The sequence below is a fragment of the Pholcus phalangioides genome, unplaced genomic scaffold, assembly GCF_987345545.1.
Source record: "Pholcus phalangioides strain wild (caught in Gottingen) unplaced genomic scaffold, Ppha-v1.0 ptg000172l_1, whole genome shotgun sequence".
Classification (NCBI taxonomy): domain Eukaryota; kingdom Metazoa; phylum Arthropoda; class Arachnida; order Araneae; family Pholcidae; genus Pholcus; species Pholcus phalangioides.
This window is the reverse complement of record NW_028301637.1, coordinates 3,538,273-3,553,360: the sequence shown is the minus strand read 5'-3', so window position 1 is coordinate 3,553,360 and position 15,088 is coordinate 3,538,273. Positions and strand designations below refer to the sequence as shown.

Below are 15,088 nucleotides of genomic sequence, written 5' to 3'. Positions count from 1 at the left end.
AAACTTTCTCACTGTAACCGTAACTGTTAGAGTGACACTGTTGTTTTCCATATCATTCTTGAGCGCATACCTCAAAATATCTTATGCCAAAATTTCATTCAGTTTCTGTGAATGGTATGATAGTTAGGGGCCCATATGTCGGGATAGTTTTTTTATAATCACCCCGTATATACACACGCATTCCAACATGTACCAATTCGTTAGAAGTTCCACAGAGGAATATGGACGAGGTACAAGTGTGGTTTAGTAGTAGCAATAATAAATTTTCTTCTAGAAATGTCAGATTTGAAATTCTGTTAGAGTTCATTGGGATATGAAGAAACTTTTTCTTCCAAATGGCAAGCGAATGCTTGGAAACGTTGCTAAAGTGATATTGCTTTGTCTTAGGGCATTGCGTCACATAATGCAAAAGTGTACCCACTTTTCTACATACACATTTATCATTTTACGAGCGCTTAAATCGATAAATGTATGCTGACAGAGGACCATGTTCTGTTAATGCTATCGTCCACCATCTAGGCCAAACCCCTATTCTCGGGACGACTTTTTCCTGGAAGTACTGAGCATCCTTGCCTTTGAGGGTATTCCATCTGGCCTGCCATACATCAATCATATAGTTCTTCATTTGGCGCTTTCCCATGACTGTGTGGCCATGGCAGTGAAGTCCATGTTGACTGTTGCATTGCTTCCTTGGCAAGTCTGTCTGCTGCCTTGTTACCATGTTGACTAACATGAGATTTAACCCATTCTATCCCAATATCGACATGCTCCACAACCGATCTCGAATTTGCCTAATTGTACTGTGACGACTTCGCACGTCTTTAATGCTTATAAGAGCTGAGAGACTGTCAGTAAAAACGGTTGTTGGTATTTTTGATGCAACCGCCTATAATACTACCCTATGTATCGTATGAACGTCCGCTTGGTAGATTGAGATGTTAGGCCCTAGCCTTGTGCTCCATCTATCCGCAATGTTTTCGCTTCCTCTAGATACCACAAACGCTGACCCTGTGCCAAGCTCTGATTTGGAGCCGTCTGTGTAGATCTTTTGTTCAGTTGATGTATCCTCGTGTAATCCAAATTGCTGCGCTTGTCCTTCCTGTAGGCCGACATTAGGATGCCATGGCCATGTGATGATCAGTTTCTCGTAGTTGCTTGCTCTATGCACTACTATTACATCCGAGACGTCCACTCTCATTTGAAGCAAAAGCTTTTTGTTTGCTTCAGCTCTCAAGTATGTGCAGAGCGGTGAATTTCCAGTGGCTACCCTCAATACCTCGTTTGATGTTGTTGCATAGGCTCCCGAAATGTTAAGAAGGAATGGCCTCTGCAGTGTGTCTAGCTTTCGTATCGGCCTTTGTTTGGGCTGAGCGAGCCATGATGAGCAGCTATATGTCATCATCCTCTGAACCAATGACTTATAGAGGATACTGCGGAAGGATCGTCGTAAGCTCCGTTCGGCTCCGGCCATTCGTCTGAGTAACTATAGCTTATCTCTTTCTTTATCTGCCTTCCTAATTTGATGGTCGATAAAACTGAGCTTCTTATCGATGTATAAATACCTAAATATTTAATAAATCTAAACAACCGAATTTTTTTGTACCGTCAACTTTGATTATAGGTTTTTCTTCTTTTCATGTAGTCATAAAAGCAGGTGTTATCCTTAGCCATTTGAATCTTGTTAGACCGAAGCCACTCACGGAAACGTTATAGGCTCACTGGCCTCTTCTGCTATATCAGTGTGATTATTGCCAGATATCACAAACACTACGTCATCAGCAAGAGCTTGTACGTGAGTATTTCGGCCGCAATCTAGTTTAAGAAAGTCGTCCAACATAACAGTTCGTAACATCTTTGCTTTTGTGCCTTAACCACATATCCAGCATCCTTAGACATTCCTACTTTCCTGTCCCGTAAGTGATGTTCCAACGACCCTAAAAGTGGCTGCCGTAATGGTAGTTGGCGTAACTATCTTAATATCAACTCATGGAGTAACGAATCAAAAGCTTTCTTGATATCAACGGATATGACAGTAGTGAGCATTTTATTGATATGTTGAATTCTTATGACATTTGGTAACTGGTGAATCACTTGCTCAGCGGCTTTCCCTGATCAAAATCCGTTTTATAAGGTGTTAAACCATTGAACTCGTTCCAGGTGAAACACTGTGCGCTGCACCAATACTTTCTCATACATTGTAGGTGTCGCTGTGAATATTTTATGTTGCTGTAACGTCATCGCACCTTATGTTATGTCGATGTGACGTCACCACTAGCATTGTATAAAATGCAGTTGACGACTCGCTCTTCCCCCTTTTTCAGTATTTAACTTTTTACATTATGTATCCCCGTTATCCGTTTTAAGTTATATAAGTTTTTAACAAGTTAAATAGTTCTGACGTGTATGTTATGTCTTTAATAAATTAATTGTTTGATTATCAAGATCTTGAGTAGTGACAATTCATGGAGTCAGATGGGTAAATTAAATAATTGTTATAACTATGCGGTTCTAAATGAGTTTCTTGAGGCCACATCCATGGTGGTACAAAATGGTGACCCGGACTTTGCAATGGTAGCCAAGAGGCAGATTGGTCTGTACAAATGAAGAATCAGAGGGTTTTTTATCCTTCTTGAGAACATAGGCGGAGATAGACTTGGAAGTTTGGGGGGCACAGTGATTATTGCTGATGATGTCAACTCATATATGCCTACATTAGATCAGTCGACTCCACATTTGACGCTGGGAAGGGGGTGAAATGCCCCCCCCCCGTATCTCCGCCCATGCTTGAGAAGCAAGAACATTTAACCTTCTTTAAAATGAGCTGGAAAAACAGACTACTACATCAAATTATTAAACATACTTGAAAAGAAATCCGCGTAGCCACAGAATAAAGCCTTCACGATTGACACTACTTCTACCACTAAACTAGACATGCACTTCCTCCATATTCCTCTGCGGAACCTCTAACGAATTGGGGTACGTATTGGAATGTGCGTGGACGTGTAGTGAAACTTGGAGTGAAGTTTGTTTCTGTATAATACTCACAATAGGCACTGTGATATTATCAAGTCCCGGAGCTTTCCTGTCATTTAAGTGGAGAACTTCTTACTTCGGAGACTGTTACAGCTGCATCTGTCTCGTTACATCTGCCACAGAACTCCCTCTATCGGAAGATCATCAACCGGGTCCAGAAAGAAGTAGTTCAATTGATACGTCGTAACATCCACAATCGTAGCATTTTCGTTGTTTTGAAGAATGATCATTAACTGTGGTGGAGGGGAGCGACACTTGAGCACGATAAGCCTGGATAAATGGTCGATTCTCTCACTCGCAGAATTTGCGCCATCCCTCTTACTAAGCTTTCTTCACCATTCTCTTCTATTCCGCGTTTACGCTTTCTTAGATAGATTTTGTTCGGTTTTCCTCTTCAGCGTTAAAAGATCGAAGAAAGGAGATTGGTGAATGAAATCTTAAACAAAAACATAAAGAAATTCGTGTACCCTGACACCGAGCCATCACATTTAGCCAACCTTTTTAACCAGTATTTCACCTCTGTAAATCACCCTAGAAACATAATTAGTGATAATTTTATGACATATATTAGAACGAACACACATTCCTTTTATTGCACGGAAGTCGAATCTCGTGAAGTATATGATACTATTCTCGCACTAAACGATAAAAAAAGTTTTGCCATGGATAGAATTGATGCAAAATTGATAAAAATTCTTGCAAAAACGCACACTCCTGTGTTGACATGTCTCTTTAATGAATTTATAAATGAAGGTACTTTTCCTAACCGTCTCCAAATTTCTATCGTTACTCCTATTTACAAGAACGGAAATATAAATGAATTGAATAATTATAGACCTATATCCGTTCTACCTTTACTTTCCAAAATCTTTGAAAATATTTTAAAAAACCGCCTACTAACTTATTTAAATAAAATTAATTTCTTCTCTGAAAACCAGTATGGTTTTCTGCCCAACTCTAATACTGAAAATGCCTTAATATCATTCACCAAATTTACTTATAATAGTATTGATAACAATAATGAGACAATAGTTATTTTCTTAGATATCTCAAAAGCTTTTGATACCGTTAATCACGAAATTCTACTAACGAAATTGCATTCAACTGGAATGAGAGGTAATATTTTTGACATGTTTAAATCATATTTCTCGAATCGTTATCAATACGTTAAAATCAACGATATAATAAGCAAGAGTTTACCCATTAAAGGTGGTGTATTTCAGGGCTCTAGTTTGGGCCCCATACTTTTCCTTATCTATATAAATGATCTGTGTAATCTTGACATAAAAGGAGAATTAATTAGTTTCGCCGATGATACCGTGCTTTTATATTCATCAAAGAATTTAAATACTATACATACTAATATAAATGATGACTTACTAAAAATACGTAACTGGTTTCTGGCAAACGACATGAATATTAATGTCAACAAAACTAAATATATGCGTTTCAAATTAAAAGAGACTGACAATATTATAACTCCGGACACATTCTCTCTAACATATCACGATAATTCCTGTAATGTACTAACAAATTGTAACTGCCAACACTTAGAGGAAGTCTCATCTATTAAATACCTTGGAATTTACATTGACTCTAACCTAAAATGGAAAACCCATATAAAAATGTTTCAAATAAATTAAGATTCTTTTTAAGCAAATTTTTTTATTTAAAATTCAAAGTAAATAATAATTTTTTACACACACTGTATAATGCCTGGATTCAATCTCAAATAAATTATGGCCTCATAGCATGGGGAGGAGACTATATCACTAACATTAACGAAGTTTTACGAATGCAAAATAAATTTATCAAAATTTTATCTAATTTTAATGGAAGTATAACTTTGATTAACTACAGTAACCTTAATATCTAATGATAATCCATCAGACATTTGTATTTCTATAAAATATGCATTGCCGTTCACAGAAATCGAGTTCGGTGCAATAGACGTAATGTTATCAATCCCAGAAGACCAAATCAAATTTTAGTAATTCCTAAACCGAATAAAAATATTCCATGTAAAAACTTCATTTACTTAGCTCCAAAACAATACAATAAAATACCTATCGATATCTAAAATGAAAAAAATGAACACTCCTTCAAAAAATTGTTTGAAAAATTTGTACTTTACATTACTGATATTGAACAATATTTTTAAAATATCGTATCTGACGTCTTGTGCCTATTTGGCATCTATTTTTCACTCTAATTCCGAGATAACACTATAACGACTGATATAATATTTTACTAAAACTGACACTCCTGTTTGCCACAATGATATACTAACATTCTATACTATACTCATTTATTTTCATTTGTGTTTTTTTTTTCTCTTCAAAAATTATCAAAAATCTAAAGAATTATAACAGTATTATTAGAAACCATTTCATTTATACATGGCGAATTATATTCATATACTTGTGATGATAATACACAAATGAATCGTACATTTTTACCTATGATCACCAGTATGGATCGTACGATCCCTTGGTGATTTTATTTGTTTTCTGAAATGCATAGCTTTAAACAATTCTTATACCATGGTGCAAATTGATCAAGAAAGAAATAATCAGCATGACATTCCAGCTTACCCTTGGCGGGACTCCAACTCGCAATCCCCGGAATAGGAGACCGATGCCTTATCCGTTAGGCCACGAGGGCTACATGCAAGTTTGACGCATTTTTTCATTTGCCGCTGTGGTGGTCGAGTGGTTATAGTGACGGACTCGCGATGCGAGGATCCGGGTTCGAACCCCACAGTGGTGGTCGGCTGAAGTTGGTTTTCTGTGGTTCCCAACTTCAAGGCGCAAATGCGAGCCGATCTCCCCGTTAAAAAGTCTCGCCACAGAGAGCAACGGTCATACAACGATAAATCATTCAATCATAACACTTCACTCATAGTTAGAAAAACTGTTGGCAGATGGCAGCACTACACATAACAAGCATTACAGAGAAACAAAAAACTTCGTCAGGTTTCACTACACGTACACGCACATTCCCGCATTTACCGATTCGTTGGGGGTTCCGCGGGCGGGCGGGCGGGCGGGCGGGCGTGTGTGGTGTAGTAGGTAGGGCCTCCAAAAAATGGCTCGGGGATCCATGATGTTCTTAAGTCAGCCACCTCGTTGGGCAATTTGCCTGTTGTGACGTTGTATTTGTAAACAATCGTTATGTCCTAATGAAAATTGATCAAAAAGGAAACAACAGCTTACCCGCTATCCCGGTTCGGGCATGAGAAACCATGTACGCAGTGGCAAAGCTGTTCATGTGAACATAATAATGGTTCATTATCAGGATTTGAAGCCCATCGGAAAATATAAATAATCAGATTTTCAAATAAGAAAATTATCAGTTTGTTGACTTCAATTTCGATACGGTGAAAATCTGATATTTCGTTGGATGACAAGCTGCCTTCAAGTGGCCCTTTAGTTCATAATATGGCCGCTCTCTCGCAGACGGACGAAGCAACGTGCAAGTTGGCTTAAACACAGGGCAATATTTCACATAACAGTCCGTACTATATGGTCGAGCCGCTGTGGTGGTCGAGTGGTTATAATGCCGGACTCGTGATGCGAGGATCCGGGTTCGAACCCCACAGTGGTGGTCGGCTGAAGTTGGTTTTCTGTGGTTCCCAACTTCAAGGCGCAAATGCGAGAAGATCTCCCCGTTAAAAAGTCTCGCCACAGAGAGCAACAGTCCTACAACGGTAAATCATTCAACCATGACACTTCACTCATAGTTAGAAAAACTGGGGGCAGATGACAGCACTACACATAACAAGCATTACACAGAAACAAACTTTACGTCAGGTTGCACTACACGTACACGCACATTCCCGCATGTACCGATTCGTTGGGGGGCTCCGCGGGGGGGGGGGTGCAGGTGTGGTGTAGTAGGTAGGGGCTCGGGATCCATGATGTTCTTAAGTCAGCCACCTCGTTGGGCAATTTGCCTGTTGTGGCGTTGTATTTGTATATTTAATATACAGGGCGCATAAGTAACGGGACATATGACACTTTACTGGCGAACCATTGGTCCTAAAAGCATACTTCCAGTTGAAAAAAATACCCATATGTGTAGTACTCAGATATTTGATTCATGTTGCCAGGGGGTTACATGGTTATTAAAATAAAAATGTTAACTCTTTATGCGGACACCCTGTGCCCCAAAACCCAATGTGAAAGTTGTTTCCCGGTCTCCAACAAAAAAATTCAACGTTTCTAAGTGCAATATTCAACGAGATATTCGAAGAAAGTTGGAAAAAAAACCAGCATTAAATATGGGGAAACCATTTTATCCGTTGCTGTTTTTTCCCAAATTTCTTCAGTTTTTCGGATTCGCATATCTCGGTGAATATTGCACTTAGAAACGTGAAATTATTTTAGTTGGCATCGAGAAAGACAGAGCAACAACGTCTTAATTGGGTTCTTTGGCACACGGGGACGGTATAAAAAGTTTTACTTTATAACTATACAACCCCTTACGACATGAATGACATATCTGAGTTGGACACGTGATTTGGATACTTTTTCTCGTTGGGTATGTCTCTAAGACTAATGGCTCACCAGTAAAGTGTCATACGCCCTGTTACCCATGAGCCTGCATATACACGTGAAAAAATAGTTTGGGAAGAAAAAAGTCGACTCTCGTTTGCACTAAAGTAATTGAACTTCGGCAATTTGATCTGAAAACAGTCCTTTTTATAATGATTATGTCTTTTTTACTTTTATAAATTTAGGAAGGAAACAAAAAGTAAGGGTGGAGAGAAAAAAAGAAAAATGACCAAGAGGGGCTCGGTTGTGCGTAAATGTTTCGAAATTCCACTTGTGCGCAAGGGGATCCGCGCCCCACTCTCAGTTTTATGACAAAATTTGACATTTATGAGACGTTTGACTACGGTCACGATTAATCTCTATATATAGCTTTCAATATTAAAATATTTCATTTATACGAAGAACAATTTAAATTATTTGACAATTTCATTTTGATTCGAACTCTCCAAATCTTTGGCATTTAGACATCATTTCAAACTATCAAATCCACGCAGTTTTTGCAGATTGTGAAAACGCGTCGCTGAATTGGTTTTGGATGCGTATTATCAACACTAAAAACCATAAGTTTTAGGTTGACAGATAGAAAAAGACGCATTGACGCGGGTTATGGACATTTCAAAGTGAAGACTTACGTGAGAATTTATTGCACTTTTCTGAGAAATCAGCAGACGCAGTGAGTCTCAAATAAACGGATTTAAATTGCTTTAAATGTGGTCATACGCCATTTTAGAATTTTTTTTTCTATTGTCCACAACATTGTTCTTGCGGGATAGGAAAAATGCATTGAAATTATTTGGGATGTTGCAGGCCAGTAGTAGGCGCCTATCGACATTTCGTACTGATGAATGTCTGATCAACTTGTAAAAATTGAGATTATATATATTATATCTCAACAAGGCTATGACCACAGTGTCAAGGGACGCTGTTTAGAGCGCATGGACGCTAGTGTTCATCTTCGGATGGAATCAATAACTTTCGGAAGATTATGATGTAGATTTTATAGTTGATTTTTTTCCCTCCATATATTATGATCCATCCATTGACGAACATTAATTATGTGTGAATTTATATGTGCAATCTATATGTAATATTTTTATTTATTATCCTGAAGATATCTAATAAAATTTCCAGACATACCCATTGAGATGGGAAGCGGGTTGTATTTGGTCTTCAAAGGTCAAAGGCCAGTAGTAGGCCAGCAGAAGGCTTAAGTAGTAGGTCAGTTAATTAATAGGAAGCATTGCAGTATCGATTAAAAAACTTTAAAGGTGTAGTGTCAATCTTACAGGAAGTCCCAATACATTATCTTCTTGGATTGCATATAGACACCAATCAGCAAACCAAATGACGTTAAGACCGTCTTAAATGTGTTCAAAATTACGTTTTTCCTGTTAAATTGAAAAGAATGGTATATGAACACTTGCGATTGAAACAACAGTAATTATTTGCAATTACAGTTTCTTGAGTTATACAGCAATGTGGTTTTAAAAAAATTAAATTTCGCGGGTATTTTTTCCCATGTATGATTTGGTCTCTTGGAGTTCGTTATAACTGAATTCGACTTAATTTGTTTTCAGCAGAGGCAATGAATTGGCATCCTTTCAAAATTCATAACAAAATACCCCAGAGCAATCATTCTTTATTCGATTTTTATAAATATATTCCCCATCAGACCACTGCTGTAGATAGCTTTGTGCTAAACTTGATGGCTATCCGTCTGTAATTGCATGAAAACGATGGGGTTTTTTTACAAGCTTTCATTTTTCACTCATCGACTTCTTGGATTGCATTTACTACCAGCACTCAAAAGAATGTCAATGAATGGTCAACAAATCTTTGTCCGCTTTCTTTATGGACGCCCTCTTTGAATGAAAATTCTGAACACACACAATTTTCTGTGTGTGTGCCGCTGTGGTGGTCGAGTGGTTATAGTGCGGACTCGCGATGCGAGGATGCGTGTTCGAACCCCACAGTGGTGGTCGGCTGAAGTTGGTTTTCTGTGGTTCCCAACTTCAAGGCGCAAATGTGAGCCGATCTCCCCGTTAAAAAGTCTCGCCACAGAGAGCAACAGTCCTACAACGGTAAATCATTCAACCATGACACTTCACTCATAGTTAGAAAAACTGGGGGCAGATGACAGCACTACACATAACAAGCATTACACAGAAACAAAACTTTACGTCAGGTTGCACTACACGTACACGCACATTCCCGCATGTACCGATTCGTTGGGGATTCGTTGGGGGGGGAGGTTCCGCGAAGGGGGGGGGGTGCATTTGGGGTGTAGCAGTAGTAGGTAGGACCTCCAAAAAATGGCTCGGGGATCCATGATGTTCTTAAGTCAGCCACCTCGTTGGGCAATTTGCCTGTTGTGGCGTCGTATTTGTATTTGTATTCTGTCTTTACAGCTATTCCATTTTGCTTAAACCTCTTCTATAGTTTGTGTCAGGACCTACTGTCACCCCCAAGTCGTACAACCACCGAGATTACATGAATCTTTTTTTTTTATTTCCTTCCTCATTTTAATGTTACTTGAATGGGGAAAAATTACGAAAAAGATATGATATTCTATGCATTTTGTTTGAAATTAAATTTTTTTAATCAGAGTGACAAAAAAAATTTAATTTCATAAATTTCTTCGTGGCCCCCGTATCAGTAGCTACGGCTCCCCTTCTGCGAGATTTTCATCCGTGGCCCCCCTGGAATATCCTAGGGCCCACCTGGGGCCATATGGCCCCCGGTTCAGAACCACTGCGTTAGACCACGAGGGTTGCGTTCAAATTTAACAAATTTTTTCGTCTCTAAACAATCCTTATGTCCTAATGAAAATTGATTTAAAAGAATTAATCATAGCGACATCCCAGCTTACCCTCGGCGGGACTCGAACCTGGAATCCCCGGTTTAGGATACCGATGCATTATCCGTTAGGCCACGAGGGACGCGTTCAAATTTGGCAGTTTTTTCATCTTTAAACAACATAATGTCCTAATGCAAATTGATGAAAAAAGAAATAATCAGAATGACATCCCAGTTTACCCACCAACCAAGGTTAAGGATACCGATGCTTTATCCTTTAGGCCACGAGGGCTGCGCTCGAATTTGACACATTTTTTAATCTTTAAACAATCCTTATGTCCTAATGCAAATTGATCAAAAACAAAAGAATCAGAATAACTTCACAGTTTACCCTCGGCGGGACTCGAACCCGCAATCCCCGGTTTAGGAGACCGATGCCTTATCCGTTAGGCCACGAGGGCTGCGATCGAACTCGACACATTTTTTCATCTTTAAACAATCCTTATATTCTAATGCAAATTAATCAAAATAATTAAAAACCACATCCCAGCATACCCTCGACGGGACTCGAACTAGAAATCCCCGGTTTAAAAGACTGATGCCTTATCCGTTAGGCCACGAGGACGCCTTCACGTTTGACACATTTTTACATCTTTAAACAATCCTTATGTCCTAATGCAAATTGATCAATAAGGAAATAATCAGAATGACGTCCAAGCTTATCCCCGGAGGGAATCGAATTCGCAATCCACGTTTTAGGAGGCCGATGCCTCATCCTTTCGTCCACGGGAGCGGCATTTCAATATGACACATTTTTTCGTGTTCGAACAATCCTTTCGCCCTACTGCAAATTCATGAAAGCAATGATTCGAATGTAGATGAATGACATTCCAGTTTATACCCTCGGCGGGGCTCGAACCCGCAATGCCCGCTTTAGGAGACCGATGCCTTATCCGTTTGGACACGAGGACTGCGTTCAATTTCGACGCATTTTTTCATCTTTAAGCAATCCTTTTGTCCTAATGCAAATTGACCAAAAAAACACGAATGACATACCAGTTTACCATCGGCGGGACTCGAACCCGCAATTCCATGTTTAGGAGACCGATGCCTTATCCGTTAGGCCACGAAGGCTGCCTTCAAATTTAAAACGATTTTTCATCTTTGAGCAATCCTTTTGTCCTAATGCAAATTGATCAAAATAATCAGAATGGCTTCCCAGCTTACCCTCGGCGGGACTCGAACCCGCAATCCCCGGTTTAGGAGACCGATGCCTTATCCGTTAGGCCACGAGGACTGCCTTCAAATTTAAAACGATTTTTCATCTTTGAGCAATCCTTTTGTCCTAATGCAAATTGACCAAAAAAATGCGAATGACATACCAGTTTATCCTCGGCGGGACTCGAACCCGCAATCCCCGGTTTAGGAGACCGATGCCTTATCCGTTAGGCCACGAGGGGTGCCTTCAAATTTAAAACACTTTTTCACCTTTAAGCAATCCTTTTTTCCTAATGCAAATTGATCAAAATAATCAGAATGGCTTCCCAGCTTACCCTCGGCGGGACTCGAACCCACAATCCCCGGTTTAGGAGACCGATGCCTTATCCGTTAGGACACGAGGGCTGCGATCAAACTCGACACATATTTTCATCTTTAAACAATCCTTATGTCCTAATGCAAATTGATCAAAAACAAAATAATCAGAATGATTTCCCAGCATACCCTCGACGGGACTCGAACTAGAAATCCCCGGTTTAAAAGACTGATGCCTTATCCGTTAGGCCACGACGACGCCTTCACGTTTGACACATTTTTTCACCTTTAAGCAATCCTTTTGTCCTAATGCAAATTGATCAAAAAAAAAAATGTTCAGAACGTCATCCCAGCTTACCCACCAACCAGCAGTTCCCTGTATCGGAGACCGATGCTTTATCCGTTAGCCCGCGACGGCTGTTGTCAAATTTGATACATATTTTTAATCTTTAAACAATCCTCATATCCTAATGCAAATTAATCAAAATAACATCCCAGCTTACCCTCGAACCCGCAATCCCCGGTATAAAAGACTGATGCTTTATCCGTTAGGCCACGAGGCTGCCTTCACGTTTGACACATTTTTACATCTTTAAACAATCCTTATGTCCTAATGCAAATTGATCAAAATAACATCCCAGCTTACCCTCGGAGTGACTCTAACCCGCAATCCCCGGTTTAGGAGAGCGATGCGTTATCCGTTAGGCCACGAGGGCTGCATTCAAATTTAAAACATTTTTACATCTTTAAACAATCCTTATGTCCTAATGCAAATTGATCAAAAAAATCAGAAAAACGTCCCAGCTTACCCTCGAACCCGCACTCCCCAGTTTAGGAGAGCGATGCCGTTAGTCCACGAAAGCGGCGTTCAAATTTGACACATTTTTTCTTGGTTGAAGAATCCTTATGTCCTAATGCAAATTGATCAATAAGGAAATAATCAGAATGACGTCCAAGCTTATCCCCGGAGGGAATCGAATTCGCAATCCACGTTTTAGGAGGCCGATGCCTCATCCTTTCGTCCACGGGAGCGGCATTTCAATTTGACACATTTTTTCGTGTTCGAACAATCCTTTTGCCCTACTGCAAATTCATGAAAGCAATGATTCGAATGTAGATTAATGACATTCCAGTTTATACCCTCGGCGGGGCTCGAACCCGCAATCCCCGCTTTAGGAGACCGATGCCTTATCTGTTAGGCCACGAGGGGTGCCTTCAAATTTAAAACATTTTTTCATCTTTAAGCAATCCTTTTGTCCTAATGCAAGTTGATCGAAATAATCAGAATGGCTTCCCAGCTTACCCTCGGCGGGACTCGAACCCGCAATCCCCGGTTTAGGAGACCGATGCCTTATCCGTTAGGCCACGAGGGTTGCCTTCAAATTTAAAAAGATTTTTCATCTTTAAGCAATCCTTTTTTCCTAATGCAAATTGATCAAAATAATCAGAATGGCTTCCCAGCTTACCCTCGGCGGGACTCGAACCCGCAATCCCCGGTATAGGAGACCGATGCCTTATCCGTTAGGCCACGAGGGCTGCCTTCGAATTTAAAACATTTTTTCATCTTTAAAGCAATTCTTTTTTCCTAATGCAAATTGATCAAAATAATCAGAATGGCTTCCCAGCTTACCCTCGGCGGGACTCGAACCCGCAATCCCCGGTTTAAGAGACCGATGCCTTATCCGTTAGGCCACGAGGGCTGCCTTCGTATTTAAAACATTTTTTCATCTTTAAGCAATTCTTTTGTCCTAATGCAAATTGATTAAAATAATCAGAATGACAGCCCAGCTTATCCTCGAACCCGCATTCCCTGGTTTAGGAGACCGATGCCTTATCCGTTAGGCCACGAGGGCTGCATTCGAAATTAAAACATTTTTTCATCTTTAAAGCAATTCTTTTTTCCTAATGCAAATTGATCAAAATAATCAGAATGGCTTCCCAGCTTACCCTCGGCGGGACTCGAACCCGCAATCCCCGGTTTAGGAGACCGATGCCTTATCCGTTAGGCCACGAGGGCTGCCTTCACATTTAAAACGATTTTTCATCTTTGAGCAATCCTTTTGTCCTAATGCAAATTGACCAAAAAAATCAGAATGGCTTCCCAGCTTACCCTCGGCGGGACTCGAACCCGCAATCCCCGGTTTAAGAGACCGATGGCTTATCCGTTAGGACACGAGGATGCCTTCACATTTGACACATTTTTTCATCTTTTAACAATCCTTTTGTCCTTATGATAATTGATAAAAAAAAAAAAGATTCAGAATGTCATCCCAACTTACCCACCAACCCGCAGTTCCCAGTATTGGAGACCGATGCTTTATCGGTTAGGCCACGAGGGCTGCGATCAAACTCGACACATTTTTTCATCTTTAAACAATCCTTATGTCCTAATGCAAATTAATCAAAATAACATCCCAGCTTACCCTGGAACCCGCAATCCCCGGTTTAAAAGACTGATGCTTTATCCGTTAGGCCACGAGGCTGCCTTCACGTTTGACACATTTTTTCATCTTTAAACAATCCTTATGTCCTAATGCAAATTAATCAAAATAACGTCCCAGCTTACCCTCGAACCCGCACTCCCCAGTTTAGGAGAGCGATGCCGTTAGTCCACGAAAGTGGCGTTCAAGTTTGACACATTTTTTCTTGGTTGAAGAATCCTTATGTCCTAATACAAATTGATAAATAAGGAAATAATCAGAATGACGTCCAAGCTTATCCCCGGAGGGAATCGAATTCGCAATCCACGTTTTAGGAGGCCGATGCCTCATCCTTTCGTCCACGGGAGCGGCATTTCAATATGACACATTTTTTCGTGTTCGAACAATCCTTTCGCCCTACTGCAAATTCATGAAAGCAATGATTCGAATGTAGATGAATGACATTCCAGTTTATACCCTCGGCGGGGCTCGAACCCGCAATGCCCGCTTTAGGAGACCGATGCCTTATCCGTTTGGACACGAGGACTGCGTTCAATTTCGTCGCATTTTTTCATCTTTAAGCAATCCTTTTGTCCTAATGCAAATTGACCAAAAAAACACGAATGACATACCAGTTTACCATCGGCGGGACTCGAACCCGCAATTCCATGTTTAGGAGACCGATGCCTTATCCGTTAGGCCACGAAGGCTGCCTTCAAATTTAAAACGATTTTTCATCTTTGAGCAATC

General features: G+C 40.1%; 1 protein-coding gene and 7 non-coding genes across 8 annotated transcripts in view; 1 reads left to right on the top strand and 7 right to left on the bottom strand.

Moving 5' to 3' along the window:
• Nucleotides 1-15,088, top strand: part of LOC149063392 (vesicle-associated membrane protein 3-like) — a 211,252-nt gene that overhangs the window by 33,946 nt on the left and 162,218 nt on the right. The gene's annotated exons all lie outside the window — the stretch shown is intronic.
• On the bottom strand, nucleotides 10,774-10,846 carry TRNAR-CCU (transfer RNA arginine (anticodon CCU)). Its single transcript has one exon. It is a non-coding gene; the product is annotated as a tRNA-Arg (tRNA).
• Nucleotides 11,610-11,682, bottom strand: TRNAR-CCU (transfer RNA arginine (anticodon CCU)). Its single transcript has one exon. It is a non-coding gene; the product is annotated as a tRNA-Arg (tRNA).
• TRNAR-CCU (transfer RNA arginine (anticodon CCU)) lies at nucleotides 11,773-11,846 on the bottom strand. Its single transcript has one exon. It is a non-coding gene; the product is annotated as a tRNA-Arg (tRNA).
• TRNAR-CCU (transfer RNA arginine (anticodon CCU)) lies at nucleotides 13,219-13,291 on the bottom strand. The gene has a single exon. It is a non-coding gene; the product is annotated as a tRNA-Arg (tRNA).
• On the bottom strand, nucleotides 13,382-13,454 carry TRNAR-CCU (transfer RNA arginine (anticodon CCU)). The gene has a single exon. It is a non-coding gene; the product is annotated as a tRNA-Arg (tRNA).
• TRNAK-CUU (transfer RNA lysine (anticodon CUU)) lies at nucleotides 13,546-13,618 on the bottom strand. Its single transcript has one exon. It is a non-coding gene; the product is annotated as a tRNA-Lys (tRNA).
• Nucleotides 13,863-13,935, bottom strand: TRNAR-CCU (transfer RNA arginine (anticodon CCU)). The gene has a single exon. It is a non-coding gene; the product is annotated as a tRNA-Arg (tRNA).